Below are 15,980 nucleotides of genomic sequence, written 5' to 3'. Positions count from 1 at the left end.
TCAATGACAAAGATTTATTATAAGCCTATACATAACATGACAAAAAATTTGCTTTATTCAACATCTCCATTTAAAGAATGAAACAGCAAAACAAACATTAAATAAGTTACTCATGAAAGTTTCCTGTGCTTTTTATTTCTGATTTTTCCCTGTGACTTTTTGTACATTAAAAAAATTATCAGGAAACAAAGTATTTACCTAACTTTTGTAATAAATATATAATATGGCTCATTAATCATTCACGTTTTCTCTCCACGTTCACTCTGTATTATTTGAGAGATTTTAGAATTAGTTGAATATGGCTGAATGGAAATTACCTGGGGTAGAGAGTCACATATTAAAAACAACTGTGGCAGGTTGTCACATACGTTACACAGAGAAGTGAAAAACAGGTTGAGATTATCTAGGAAGTTAGAGAAAAACACTCACTAAACATTTCAGAGTTGGAAAACAATAAGTAAGGGAAGTAACTCCAATTAGTTCAGTTGATCGAAATTCATAGAAAATATGGAGAATGGGAATTGGAAGATCTGGTTTCTAAATCCAAATGGAGAAAGCAATGGATATGTTCGGTCTTATTAAACCCTCCTCTGTGAAGAATATTCTACACAGTTGATAAGACTAAGAGTGATGTAGAGATACTGTTAAACATATCAACTATATGACTGGGGAAAATACGTTTGGGGATGTGTTCAGCATATCAAATACAAATGTAGTAGAGCCTAATACAGTAATGACAAACCTTTTTAGACCAATGTTTCAAAATATTATTTTATTTTATTTTTAATAATGCATTCATAAGAATGTCTCTAAATAAAAACAAAATTGTATTCAAAATATGAACAGAAATATATTTTACAAAAGAAAGACAAAGAAAAAAGACAAAAGAAGGGAGAAAGAAAAGAAAGAAAAACATCAATGCTGCACCAAGTGCTTCAGTTGTTCGGTCGCATACCACAAGGTTCAACAGAACCTATCGAAGCAAGCTAGCACACCCACAGAGTTACCATGAGTGATGGTGAGGATAAGGTGTTGGAAAGCCAAGAACCCTCACAGGCATCACTTTAGTGAAGCAAGCTGCCAACAATGACAAGAACTTCGCTGTTAGTGGCCCAGTCCCTCCAAACATCTCAAACGCCATAGGTTGGAAGAGATAGTTCACTGTCAGATCCCGATTGCATCTACATAACTAGTTTATTTCATATGTCTAATGATAGATATAGCAGAAATCATTGAGCAAGCTTTGATGTCAATTTTGGACATGGTCTTGTAATAACAAAATATTTTCTTTACTGAATGCATCCTCTGCTAACTACCAAAGCCACAGAAGTTGTTAAATAGTATCTTTCTCACTCAAATAATTACAGTCATGATACCAGATCAATATCATTCTTTGCTTTTGAAGTAAGCTTTGCAATAAAATATCCTAATGGTCACAAACTTACAACTTATGCTATGGTCTGACACCAAGACTATTTTTTTCCTTCTTATCATCATCATCATCATCATCATCATTTAACGTCCGCTTTCCATGCTAGCATGGGTTGGACGGTTCAACTGGGGTCTGGGGAGCCCGAAAGCTGCACCAGTCCAGTCAGATCTGGCAGTGTTTCTACAGCTGGATGCCCTTCCTAACGCCAACCACTCCGAGAGTGTAGTGGGTGATTTTATGTGCCACCGACACAGGTGCCAGACGAGGCTGGCAAACGACCACGCTCGGATGGTGTTTTTTATGTGCCACCGACACAGGTGCCAGACGAGGCTGGCAGACGGCCACGCTCGGATGGTGTTTTTTATGTGCCACCGACACAGGTGCCAGACGAGGCTGGCAGATGGCCACGCTCGGATGGTGTTTTTATGTGCCACCGACACAGGTGCCAGACGAGGCTGGCAGACGGCCACGCTCGGATGGTGTTTTTATGTGCCACCGTATTTCTTTTCAGTGTGAATATCTTCTCAATATCAGGAAATGATGGATAACACATTTTATAACAAGAACAAATAATCAATTCTTAAGTGCACTTTTTAAGCACTTGGTCTAACTTTATTTTTTCCTTCACAGCATACACTTGGGACTTTTTTAATGTGAATAACTTTCAAAATATATTGAAAGGATGAACATCATTTGGTCACACAAGAAGAACAAAATAATGAGCTCTTGATATGTTTTCTTGCAGCCCTTTTTTTCTGACATCGTGTTGAAAGTAGACAGACACTTTTTTTAATACAATATGTGAGGTTGTTAAGGCAGTGAGCTGGCAGAAATGTTGGCCTACCAGGCAAAGTGCTTAGTGGTATTTTGTCTGTCATTACATTCTGAGTTCAAATTCCGCTGAGGTTTGCCTTTCATTTTTTTGGGGTCGATAAATTAAGTACCAGTTGCGTACTGGGGTTGATCTAATCGACTGGCCCCTCCCCCAAAATTTCAATCCTTGTGCCTAGAGTAGAAAAGATTACGTTCTGAGTTCATATTCCACCAAGGTCAACTTTGCCTTTCATCCTTTCGGGTCGATAAATTAAGTACCAGTTGCATACTGGGGTCAATCTAATTGACTGACCCCCCCACCAAAAAAAAAAAATTTCATGCCTTGAGCCTAGAGTAGAAAAGTATTTGTAAGGTTGTTTTTTTTTATGTCAGTTTTCTCCCCTTGTATTTAATTTCATATGCCAGTTTCCATCTTTGAAAAATTTTGTAATATTCTCATTTTTTTTAAAGCTTCTCATGCACCATAGTTTTCCTAGACATTACATCTGTACATCTTCTGCTCTCATTGGACTAGTCTAAATGAATCAAATCCAGGACACTATTTTTATTTAAAGAATTAAATTGCTAAATATTTGTAAGAGTCATATTTTTTTCCTTTTATTTCTTTCTATATCATTAAAAACAAATTTTATTCTAGTCACATTCATATGTGTGTGTGTGTATATAACATGATGTATGTGTGTATAATATGGGACTGAACCTCAAACCATGTGATTGGGAAGCAAGCTTCTTACCACATAGCCATGTCTACAACTATATGTTAAGTTTACTATTAAATCTTTGGGTCAAATCACACATCACAATGGCAGATTCCCAAAAACCTTGCAGTTTCATATTATGTTTATTCATATACATTGAAAACTCCTTGAAAAATATAAATTCACTGGACCAAGTATAATGATTTAGCTACAGAAAAATCATGCTCTATGCTTTCCAAATTTAAAAGTAATCATTTAAAGATTCAACAAGTCGTTCATGTAATTAGCTATGTCTCAGCTAATGTAAATAATTAAACCGCTGTAAACTTATTCCACTTCATTTAAAAGTTATTTAAATACTTGTTTATGCCAAGCCCTTTGGTTCCTATTTTACATGGATAGCCCCACCTAGCCACTTGATGTTTAAAAAATATTTTTACTATTAAATATTATTAGGAATTATATAGAAGAAAATTGTTATAACATTTTGTGCATTGCAGAAGTGAAACCAATATATTACAGATAAATTTTAACAAAATCTTATATGGACCCCAGTTGAGAAGCACTAATTTAGAACTACCATATTAGAGGACCCAACAGTTGAAACTGAAACAATTTTTGACAAATCACTTTGTCTTTCATGAAACATTTTAGCTATACAGTTATGTCATGTATGTATTTTTCTGGCATGCTTAGAGGCAAATTCCCTTACTTAAATTTCTCATGAACAGAATCTGTAAAAATATTGTGCAACTATAGTTAACTAAGTTAATAACAATATCAGAGGTTTTATCATGAAAAATGAGAAAAGTTATAGCTATTTAAGTGTTGAACATGATTTTGTAAGTGAGGCTGGGTTAACTGGTAGCTAAAAATTTGTTCTGGCAGCATGTCATTTCCCACATAAAACCAACCACAATATTTAGTTTTAATGACTCGGTTTTATTTTCATATTGATGTTACAATGTTACATGCCAAATGCTGATATGCTGAATGCCAGCAGTTTGTGTGTGAGAATGTGTTTGATGAGAGGAAAAATATGTAAGTCATGAGACTTGGTGAAGTAATCTTTTAGCCTAAGGTCAAAGTGGTATAATGGAATTGAAGGCTTGTGATACCTGTGGAGTATCTCCTCCCATTACAATTATTTCTGTAGTCTTAAGGAACTGGAACTAGAATAAGAAGCTTACAAGTGGAGTGCAATTCCGTAGTGGCATGACTGCTGGTTGACCAAGAAAACCTCTGCTGTCCTCTGCCAGTGCTTGCTCTCCTCTAGTTTGTATTTTATAACCATCATTTGGTACAAAACTTCACTGAATTTTTCATTACTCTTAACACCAACACAAATGCACAAGGACAATGATTGGCTAAAATGTAGGCTAAGATTGCTGTCATAACCTTCACTTGTTACTGGGCTGACGTGGTTTGAATGCTTAGTACTACTACATTAGCATTAATTTCCATAACTTTATCTCTAACAGTATTCTTGTTTACTGTTAATTCATTCATGCACTTTATAATTAATTTTTTCTTCTGAAAAAAATTTTAAAAAAACGATGCATCATTTAGTAATTTTCCATGATTAACAATAGTTTATGAAATACTAAAACTTGCACTTACTAAATGCGATGGTCCTATTAAGAATTTCAATATGTTCTTTGATTGGGAATGTTTCTCTTTTAGCTGTTGTGTCATATATTATTTGAAATCTTAAGTGTCAAAATACTAACTTTCTAATTTCTATTCATAGTTAACTTGTCACACAGTATATAAACAACTTTGTCCATCCTTATCAACAACATTGTATTGCATAGTCAATCAATTTCATCTCCTTCCTTTTTGTAATAATTTAATTTTTCTATGGGCAATTGATATTATGATTTGAAGAACTGAAGGAAAAATATTAAAATCCTGCCCTTGTGAGACCAATGTCCATCATCTGGGATGCCACATGCTGTGACATCTTCTCCAGTGGCAATTTGGAGTGTTCAGCCTGCTGCTCACTGGGCTGAAAAAAGCAAACTGTCAAAATGTCGATCACTCTCTGACAGGTATAGGTCAGGTCTGTGGCAGTGGAGACCTCTAATGTTCTCTGCCCCCAGATCATATCCCTGCTCACTGCTATCAGGGTGGAGATGGCTATTCACAAGTGTGAGCCCCGTGAGTCAGGGTAGCTGTTGCAGTGCATCCTCCTTGCCAGCCTGCAGGCCAACGCCTTTTCCATTTTGTCTGCCGGGACCATGGAACATTCTGAATTACAGGAAATTGAGAGAATGTAATAATTTTGTAGCTTACTACACAAACAATTAACTTATAATCTATTTTACAAAACAATGTAGAAAAATAGGTCAACCTTCATACTTGTAATACAACTTTTAATTTATTGCTTGTAATATGAAATATAAAGTTCTTTGTCATTGGTGTTGTGCAAGAGTGCACCACCCCCTGGCAAGAATGGACTGGACCACTACATATAAATGATAGCAGTCTGAATAAGTGAGACAGTGAGTGGGTGTGGTCTCCATTCATTGATGAGATATTTCCCAGGTTCAGCTGTTTTGGTAAACTGGAATGCTGGATCAGGCGCAGACCAAGGCTGGGAGCTTGGCAAGCAGACTGTTGACAGGCGCTCGTGCTTCTCTCCTGAATGAGCAATGTCAGTGGAAGGGGTACCACCTTGCATACTATAGAGGGCAAATGTGATGATGGCTTGGGTGAGACTCTGGGTTTTGATGAAAGTCAGCTTGCCAACCTGCATCGAAGGACTTCGATGGATTGTTGGTTCTTAAAAGATTATTGTTACGTTACATGTGGTTACTGCCATTTGTTTCGATTATATTATTACACTGTTGCAGTGTATTCGTTTATCCACAAGGATATAACAACTGGAGATTACATAATGTTTATATTTTAAAATTCTGTGTCAAATTTAATAACTTTTTAATCCATGGTATTGCAGTCCATTTCATGTCACCTAAAAAGACACTGTATGTCATTGGTGGCATATATCTTAGGTTCACCAGCTTTGGTCTAACATATGTGATATTACTAGTTGAAAATCCTTGATTACTACTGATTATCAATACAATTAGTTGACAAACACTTCTTCTAAGGATTTTAAAATTAGGAAAACAAGGAGATGAATAAGATAAAGTGTATATAAATTCACATACATATGCTTGACAGATCTACACTCACTTTGCTGTGCAAATACTCTATGGTTAGACAATAGGAAGTGAAAATGTATGGCTTAGTGGTTAGGGTGTTTGGCTCGTGATTATAAGGTCATGAGTTTGATTCCAAGTGCATGTTTGTCCTTGAGTAAGACACTTTATTTCATGTTGCTCCAGTTCACTCAGCTGTAAAAATGAGTTGTACCTGTAATTCCTGTAAATGTACCTGTTGTACCTGTAAATGAGTTGTACCAGCCTTATCTCATTCTGTGTCACACTGAATCTCCCTGAGAAGTATGTTAAGGGTATGCATGTCTGTGGAATGTTCAGTTACTTGTATGTTAATTTGATTAGCAGGTTGTTCCATTGATCAGATAAACTGGAACACTCGTCATTGTAACTGACAGAATGCCAATTCAAACATTAGGACTCTCTTGGCACAAGGTAAATATCCTCTCGTCCCTTGTAGGTTCCAGATGAGTGCTGACATATCCTATGTTTCCCAGAAGAATGGCCTTCCTCTTCCAGAAGGTTCTGAACTGCCATCAGAATATCCTTAACTTTGAATTGTCATCAATGTTTTTGTAACTTTGCTTTTTTTTAGGTAGGGATGGGTGTTGGCCCTGCACAAACCTATTTTTACTGCTGGGAAGAGGTGGTCCATATTGGCCTGGCTTATATTAGGATTTTGTGCTCCACTGCCATAACTTTTAGGGCCTTCAGGGCAAATAAGCCATCATGCATCCTATAAACAAACCTGGTGGTTTAATCCACAGAGTACAGCTATAGAGTGAGACTGATTGTAGTTATTTTAACTTCAGTAAGATTGGTTTCAAATTTTGGCACAAACCCAGCAATTTTGGAGGAGGGAATAAGTCAATTACATCAACCCCAGCACTCAACTGGTACTTATTTAATCAACTCCAAAAGGATGAAAGGCAAAGTCGACCTCTACGGAAATTAACTTCAGTAAGATTAGGTGATCAACATTTTTGGACAATATAAACAATGTCAACCTTTCTGTATTGCTTTTTTTGTTTTTTGAACTTAAGTGATAATTTACAATATTTTGTTGAATTAAACACTGAGAAATAAATAAGTAAAAAATAAATATATTGTCAAGTTTATCTAAACAAATTAACCAGATCAAAACTGGATGGCTGAAGTATATGAAGACTAGTTATACATTTCTCATATATAGCCCATCTCTCTCTCTCTCTCTCTCTCTCTCTCTCTCTCTCTCTCACCCCTCTCTCTCCCTCCCATTTTCCCTCACCCCCCTCTCTCATAAGCATAAATATCTACATTGTCATTTAGATCATTGCTTTTTTCCAACCCTCTATGTCATGAGCTCATTTTCTGGGGGATTCAAACAGTAATTACAAGCTATATTTTGTCCTATGTCTCAAAGCAATGGTCTCAACCATTTTTAGCTCCTGATTTCATTCTAGACAATTTTTCAACAGACTGAGTAACCACATACACCACAAACAATAAAGTGCATAATATATAATTTAATTATTACATATATATAATACATATATTGCACATATAAACAACTAACAGAAGTACCTGGCATTACCTGTGTTAAAGAGAATAATGAAATTTAAAAACGTTGCCTAGATTATGAAGGTCTCAACTGCTAGTAGCTGAGATACCAACTTTCTACATTAATAATTCTCCAACCCATGCCAGCATGGAACAGACATTAAGTGAGATGTTAAAAGAAAGTTTTCAACTCATATATGTATATAAAGTAAATGCATGTAATTCAAAAACATATTTTCTGTAGCTTATTTCGTAACCAAAACACAGGTACAGATTATAAACAATGAATGGCTGATTGTGGTGATTCATTTGACAGAGGTAGTAGAGAGTCAATCCAATGATAAATCTGACCGTGGATCTTGAAAGTTTGCATGAATCCTGGCTCAGTTAAGTCTCTTGTGGCTCCAAATGTCATCTGTAGTGCAACATTGTATTGTCTAATTTTGTTTTGGAAGTGCTTGGAATCTTGGTCAGTTGATGATAACAGTTTCTTCAATGGCTCTGGAGGTTGGAGGATTGCAGGGAGTTTAACATTTCTTCCACTGCAGCACAGTGCAGGTATCTCTCCAGGCCCTTCCTTGCTTTATACTGTATGCACTCAGTTGTCATTGCACCAATGGAAACTCTAGTATCATCTGCATAATGAAAGCTGCTTCATAGAAGTTGCTTCTCTGAGCTATTGCAACTGCTCTTTGTTCTGCAGTAGAGATCCTATTCATTGTCAGCTGTGTAAGTGCACAGTCTGTTCGTTTCTTGGTATGCTTTCCTTTCTGCAGCTGTCTCTCTTTCCTTGGACAGAGACATTTTCTTGGCCGACCATGACATTGTAGACAAATTTGACCCTTTCCTTCTAGGCATGGTTATATATGTATACAGAAATACAAAGGTGCAGAAGATAGTAAGCAATGAAAATAACTGAGTAACAGAAATTATATTTTTCAATTACGACAAGCAAAAGGTAAATAAGATATTTTTGCAGAAAATAGAGAATTGTACAGGTTGAAACAAAATTTGTCAGTGAACCAAAGAGACAGTATTGAAAGAATCAGCAAACAGAAAAACACAAAACCTTTGCAAAAGTAAATAAGAAATTTTTAGGGAAATTAATGAAGTGTACGGATTTGAGTGAAATTTTTTAAGTTACTTCTGTCAGTAAGTTATGTATGAAATAATTTTCATCAGTAACTGTGAACTTCTTTCTGTCAGTAATTTGTCATGGTTGTTTGTAAATAGCAATTGAAAACTTACAGTGAAAACAATAGCATCTGAAAAATTGAAGTGAAAACAATAGAGAGTGAGTGAGATATAGAGAGAGGGGAGAGAGAGAGAGAGAGAGCTAGCTAGTTAGACAAATGAGATATAGATAGTTAGATAGGATATAGACAGATAGATACAGAGAGATAGATAGATATAGAGATAGAGAGATAGAGATGTGGATAGTGAGATATAGACGTCACTGATGCTAAAAAACATGGAAGTAGATATTTTTTAAAACTTTCAAAGACGAATCTAATATATGAAATATTTTTTTTTGATGACCAATGGATGTAAGGGAAATAATCTATTTCTGAAAGTTACTCTGCAAAGAGTTACCTCCCTTCTCCACGTAACCCAGGAACCGGTGTTTTCTTCCCCTATGCAACCCGTTACTCATTATGTGAGAAATCTTAAGAGTCTAAAACCATCCCTGGAACATAAGTAATGTATGTTCTCAGTTTGGAGAAAAGCAGTTGAAAAATACGGTCATTATAATGACACACACACAGAACGGGATTTATATTATAGCTAATGCAAAAGGACCCTGCAAATTGTAATAGTCAATAAAATAGAAATAAAATTTATTCTTTCTGTGCAGCACAATATCAGATGATCCATTTGTTAGTCCAAAACCTGTAGTTTAGGGACCTCTGCCTTAAAGAATAACTACTGTTTCAATCATAATTTTACACACACACACTTTTGTCTATCTGCAAAATGTCTCTTACTTTGGATTGTATAATATAGCCTTTCCATCAAATGAAGACAACAGAAACATGTCAAGAGAACGAGAAAAATCTATACAAAGAAGTTGGGAGATGCAAAAACATTGGCAGAACACATTATTGGTTATTGACTATTGATTTCTATACTCTGAAGATAAAATGGAAATATACTCCACAAATTGCTAAAACTCAACAAAACAGTATTTTTATATCTATTTCAGCAGAGAGAAGAAAGGATGACAACTTTCCATCTAGCATGAATGTCTGTACTTACCAACAGTTTAGTCATCTGATAGTGTGTCATAGACTAACTGTGGGCCTTTTTTTTTTTGCTTCTTTCCAGTTGGATCCCTACTTTTTTAGTGCTGTTTCAGTATTCTTCCTCCAGCTATTTTTGGGCATTCTCTATTCTGCTTCCCTTATCGGTTCCAGGTCAGGGCCAAACATGTCATATGTTTCTCTGAGGGATGGCCTTTCTCTCCCAAGAGGTTATCATCAATGTTTCTATAACTTTGCTTCCTTTTCTAGGCAGGAGTGTTGACCTTATGCAAATCCAATTTTATTGTTGGTAAGAGGAGGTCCATATTATTCTGGCTACTCTCCTTTGACCTATCCAGCATGAGAGTCCCTACAAAGAAGTTATGCTCTGCTGGCATAGCTCCCAGAATTATTGAGGAATACAAGTCACCAAACTACATCAAGGATTGGACCCTGTTGTGGAATTTCATTACCTTAGTCTTCATGTAAACTGCTTACCCTTTTACATAGCACAGGAGAGGGGAAATGAGCAATGTTTGAGTGTGAACAAAGGAAAGATGAGCCCCAAGCTTCTGAATGGTACTGATGATTGGCAGGTGTAGGTGGATTTGCATTAAGCACTTATGGTCCCAAGCTATAGTGCACAAATGAAACAATGCACTGAGCTTATGGCATGACAAAAAGTCCCATCTGTGGAGTTTGTAGGCAATATGACATGAGTTTATGAAAGTAAGGGCCTAAAACATGAAGGGCTTAGGGAACCACCAATTTCCAAGACTTGCTCTAAAACAAATACTATGGCTGTGATTAAAGATTATTCAGGGTATATGTAATACAGGAACAATAAGTAACATCATCATCATCATCATCATCATCACTGTTAATGTCTAGTCTTCCATGCTTACATGGGTCAGACTGAGTTTGGCGAAGCAGATTTTCTATGGTCAGATGCCCTTCCTATCTCCTACCTTAACCAGCTCCAAGTAAGTTAATAATTCCCCATGGTCAGGCAAGTCTCCATAGAAGAGTAGAAACAAAGGATCTTGTTTGTATGAAGGTGACTCTCATTTACAACTATCATGTGACATCAGGACAAGGAAACACAAATGCATACACACATATCCTCCTCATCATCATAATTTAACATCCATGTTCCATGTTGGCATGATTTGACAGGATCCAATGTGTCCAGTGTCCATTTTGGCATGGTTTCTATGGCTGGATACCTTTTCTAATTCCAACCACTTTACAGCAAGGACTAAATTTCCATCTACCAAATTCACTCACATGGTTTTGGTTATCCTGGGACTTTAGTAGAAGACACTTGTCCAAGGTGTCACGCTGTGGAACTGAATCAGAAACCATGTGTTTGGGAAACAAACTTCTTAACCACACAGCCATGCCTGCACCAAAATAGAGCAGATAAATCAAAGAAATTTGTTTGTCTCAGTGAAGTTATAAGTCTCTTTGTTTCTTATTTTGTTTTGCAGCTAAACTGTAGCATAAAAATATTTTTTCTTGTAAAAGTGGAAGAACAATGATGAAATTGTTCCAAGAACCACAATTTTAATCAGGTAAGTTGTGGGAGAACAAAATATATGTATTTACAGATGGTAATATGTTACTGGAACCAGAAGTAACATTAATGATCTAGATAAATGTTATTAATGATGAGAGGAGATGGTGAGTAAATATTATGTAACCTTTTAGAAATCACATTACTCTGTCAACTGTATTGCTTATTTATTCAAATTGCTCAAATGGATGTGTCATGTCAGTGTGCATACTCAGCAGAGTGTAAGTACCTTGAGAGAAAAGTTGGACCTAAGAAGCATCAGATGTGGTGTGCAAGAGAGACGACTGTGCTGGTATGGTCATGTGGTGAGAATGGATGAGGATAGTTGAGTGAAAAAGTGCCACACCCTGGTGGTTGAGGGAACCTGTGGAAGAGGTAGACCCAGGAAGACCTGGGATGAGGTGGTGAAGCATGGCCTTCGAACATTTGCCTCACTGAGGCAATCACTAATGACCGAGACCTTTGGAAATATGCTGTGCTTGAGAAGACCTGGCAAGCCAAGTGAGACCATAACCTCGTGACCAATGCCAGGGGTGTAACCAGCCCACTTATGCATACCTTTCCTTCATTGGGACACTAAACTCTGCTTGCGAAGACCTGTTGAGGCAAGTGAAATTGAAATCGAAATCAAATTCGATGACCGGCATCTGTTGCTAGTGGAGCGCTAAGAGCACCATCCGAGCGTGATCGTTGCCAGAGCAGCTAACTGGCTTCCATGCCAGTGGCACATAAAAAGCACCATTCAAGTGTGATCATTACCAGTGTTGCCTTATTGGCATTTGTACCGGTGGCACATGAAAAAATATTCGAGCGAGGCTGTTGCCAGTGCCACTGGACTGGCTCCTGTCCAGGTGACACGTAAAAAACACCATTTGAGCGTGGCTGTTGCCAGTACCACCTGACTGACTCTCGTGCTGGTGGCACATAAAAGCACCCACTACACTTTCAGAGTGGTTAGCATTATGAAGGGCATCATGCTGTAGAAACTCTGCCGGATTAGATTGGAGCCTGGTGCAGCCATCTGTTTCACCAGTCCTCAGTCAAATTGTCCAACCCATGCTAGCATGGAAAGCGGACGTTAAATGATGATGATGATGATTATTATTATTTCAAATTAATAAGGTATTATCTCAAAGCTTCAAGATTTTAGTGATGAGTTTGTCTATTTTTAGAATGATATTGTAGGATACATGTAAGAGGCCATATCTGGCCAGTTTCATCATAAAATAGGTCAAATATTTGGGTCAGATATGGCCTGTTTAAATTCTAAAGGATTGAGCTAAAAAAAAAAAAACATTGTAAATGCAGGATATACTATCTTTCATTCCTCACCAGACAGAATCTTTTCATGAACAATGGTTTCAAGGATATTTTTCAGTGGAGATTGGAAAACTTTGTCTTTTCTGACAGCATGATGACACATAGCAAGGGAAATCTTGTACATCGTTCTCTTTAGTCATGATTCACATACAACTAAATCCCAAAGTTGTTAAAGAGATTAGGTGTCACAATCTCTCACATTTCTCTTATGGCAACCTTATATATATATAACATTGTCACAAAGGCTAGGAATCCTTTTTAGATGAAAGGAATTGGTTTCATCTATGGAATAACACTACTGCTTTAAATATAAAAAACTCAGCTGGTTAAAACATCGTGTTAATAATGTGAATGTCATGGGTTCAACCCCATACTGGCCAATACAGTCTGTTTCCATTTTTGTCCAGTCCATGCCAGCATGGAAAATGGACATTAAATGATGATGATGATGATGATACAAGAAAGTATCCAAAAGAAGTCCATTCAGTTGATTGATTTACTCCCCAATATTCTTTAAGTATCATTCAAATATATACTATTACCTCTCTCTGCTTCTCCTACCCCTACTTCTCTGAACTACTTACATGTAGACACTCTTCATCTTGACCCAGACATCTCCCTACACACTGCCACCGTTACTGTGTCTCATGCTCAAGGTCTTGCACTAAACACTTTTTCCCAGCACTGCAGCCTTCTAGAATTCTTTTCCTATTTATGGTATTCCTTTAAACATTAACTGGTGTATATTGTGACTGACTATCAACTGCATCAACACCACTAATCTGGGAAGAGCCTGCAACAGTCAAGGACACGATCCCTCTTCTTCTGATTAGTTACTGGAAAAAAGTTAATGAGACAAAAAGAGTGAAGAAGAGTAAGAGGGTTGGTGATCAAGGTAAAATATATGTAAAAGGAAAGAAGGAAGAAAGAAAGAGAATATTGTGTTAAGAAAGCTGTTGTTATTATTGTCAGATATGATTCTATAATCAGAACAAGTGTGTTTACTATGTCTATCAATCAGTTAACATTGTCAAGAGAGAGGTTCTAATTGTTTTGCACAGACTTATATTGATCTTCCTTAGGCTAAACAACACTGAAAGCTGAAGGTAATCAGTCGGATACATTGAACAAGACAAGCAAACCATAAATAACTAACTCAAACAACTTGAATCTTGACACGTAAAGTATCCAGTATTTTCTTGAGTCTTTTCATATTGACCATTATTCCATCATTCTTGTGATAATATTTTATCTTGCATTCACTGAAACTGAAAGTTCACTGCTATGGATATTTGTTTATTTACTAAAGAAATGGGAAAGTTACAATAAGGTAAACCAAACATTATTTTATTAGCTGTGTTTTGTCTTAATGTTTATATGTCAGGTACATTATCTATATGAGGTACAAATGCAAAAATTGTAAAAAGAAACAGGATTCTATTACTGCGGCATGTTATTAACAAACATTGATAATGCATGTCTCCTACATTGCTTTCAAATTTTGGCACAAGGCCAGTAGGTTCAGGGGAGGGGTAAGTTAACTACATTAACTTCAGTGCTTAGCCAGTACTTATTTTATCAACTCCAAAAGGATGAAAAGCAAAATTGACCTTGAACTCAGAACATAAAGACAGTTGAAATAAATGCCACTAAGCATTTTGTATGGCATGCTAACCATTCTGCCAGCATGTAGCCTTAAGTGTCTTATATATCATTTGTAATGAACAAAAAATAAAAGAAGAAAAATGTTTCCCTTACAAGCATAAAGTCTGTGTGTTCATTCATTTTTCTGTTCATTTTTCAATGGTAGCATGGGTTTGATGAATATATTATTGAAGCATTACTTTACAGCTTCTCATACTTCTAATTATTCACTCTTACACACAGACATATGTAATGTAAACACACACACGCACACACCTCTCTGAGAGGCTTTCTATAGTGTCCATCAACCAAATTCTCTCACAAGGTGTTGGTTGCCCTAGAGTTCTAGTAAAAGACACTTACCCAGGTTGTTGCACAGGGGAACTGAACTTGATATCGTATAGTTATTAAGCTAACTTCTTAATCTCACAACCTAACCTGTATAATTATATTTATGAGGCTAATCTGTGTACTATTACCCAATGATGCAAATGTGAAACATAAATAATGACATATAACATTGTTGTAGCTATCAATATATATATATACATGTATGTGTGTGTATGTGTGTGTATAACCTTTTCTACAACGTTATTCAATAAAGCCACCTTCAGCTTCAACAACTGCTTCTATATGAGATCTAAATCATCAACATGCTTGAATCGAGTAGTCCTGGTGCAATTTGGACATTACTCTGACTATGGTAGCTTTCAAAGAATCTTTGGTGTTTCAGCCATCCATTCTTGTGCGATTAGAGCCATGTGTGATAGTGTAGAGTCTTACTGAAACATATATGGCCTTCCATTGCATACACTGTCTATCCATTGCATACACTGATTCCAGGACCTCAATGTAGACAGTAGAGTTAATTCTGAGGCCTTGTGGAAAGAAGTAAGGTGGTGTTACATGACCTTCATTTCTGACAACCCCTAAAACCATGACAGTTGCAGGAAATTTTGTATGCATAACACGTAGAACTTCAGAAGGGTATGTACATAATCATCTGTCATTTTTTCTGTTAACTTTTTGATCTTGGTTGAAGTTTTTCTCTTTTGAGAAAAACCAAATCAAATCTTCTTCTACTGGATTTTTCAGTTCATTTAAGAACCTTTTAGATCTGATGTAGTGATTTTCTTTTGCTTTTTCTGACAAATTGACCTTTCCTCATCATATAAGACTTATATCTGATGTCTTCCCGGACAACATTTCTGACTGTTCCTTCTGACACATGGAGATCTTTTGAAATTGACCTCATGGACCTTCTAGGATGGTAATCAATGGTCTGTTGAACTTGCTGGTTAAATTCAAATGTTCTGATGATTTCAGAGCATTTAAAATGTTTTTTATGTTTTGATACAAGTGATACGTTTCCATCTTCAGTCTCTAATGCTTTACAAACTTTGTAGATGAAAGATCTGGCAACTTGTAAAAATCAAGATATTTCTAAATCGCTATGCTCAGCCTTTATAACCACAATAACAGCATGCCTCTTCATTTCCTGAGTAAGCTGAGGAT

General features: G+C 36.4%; 2 protein-coding genes across 3 annotated transcripts in view; one reads left to right on the top strand and one right to left on the bottom strand.

Moving 5' to 3' along the window:
• The window catches only part of LOC115210299, a 39,349-nt gene extending 38,900 nt beyond the window's left edge, over positions 1–449 (bottom strand). For both annotated transcript variants that reach the window (XM_029778818.2, XM_036502205.1), the window contains exon 1: positions 318–449. The gene's annotated coding sequence lies outside the window, so the exon portion shown is untranslated. The remainder of the gene's footprint in view (positions 1–317) is intronic.
• Positions 1–15,980, top strand: part of LOC115210772 (protein MNN4-like) — a 55,878-nt gene that overhangs the window by 24,380 nt on the left and 15,518 nt on the right. The gene's annotated exons all lie outside the window — the stretch shown is intronic.

Source organism: Octopus sinensis, linkage group LG4, assembly GCF_006345805.1.
Source record: "Octopus sinensis linkage group LG4, ASM634580v1, whole genome shotgun sequence".
Taxonomy (NCBI): domain Eukaryota; kingdom Metazoa; phylum Mollusca; class Cephalopoda; order Octopoda; family Octopodidae; genus Octopus; species Octopus sinensis.
Note: the sequence above shows the minus strand (reverse complement) of the source record. Positions and strands in the feature narration are given on the sequence as shown.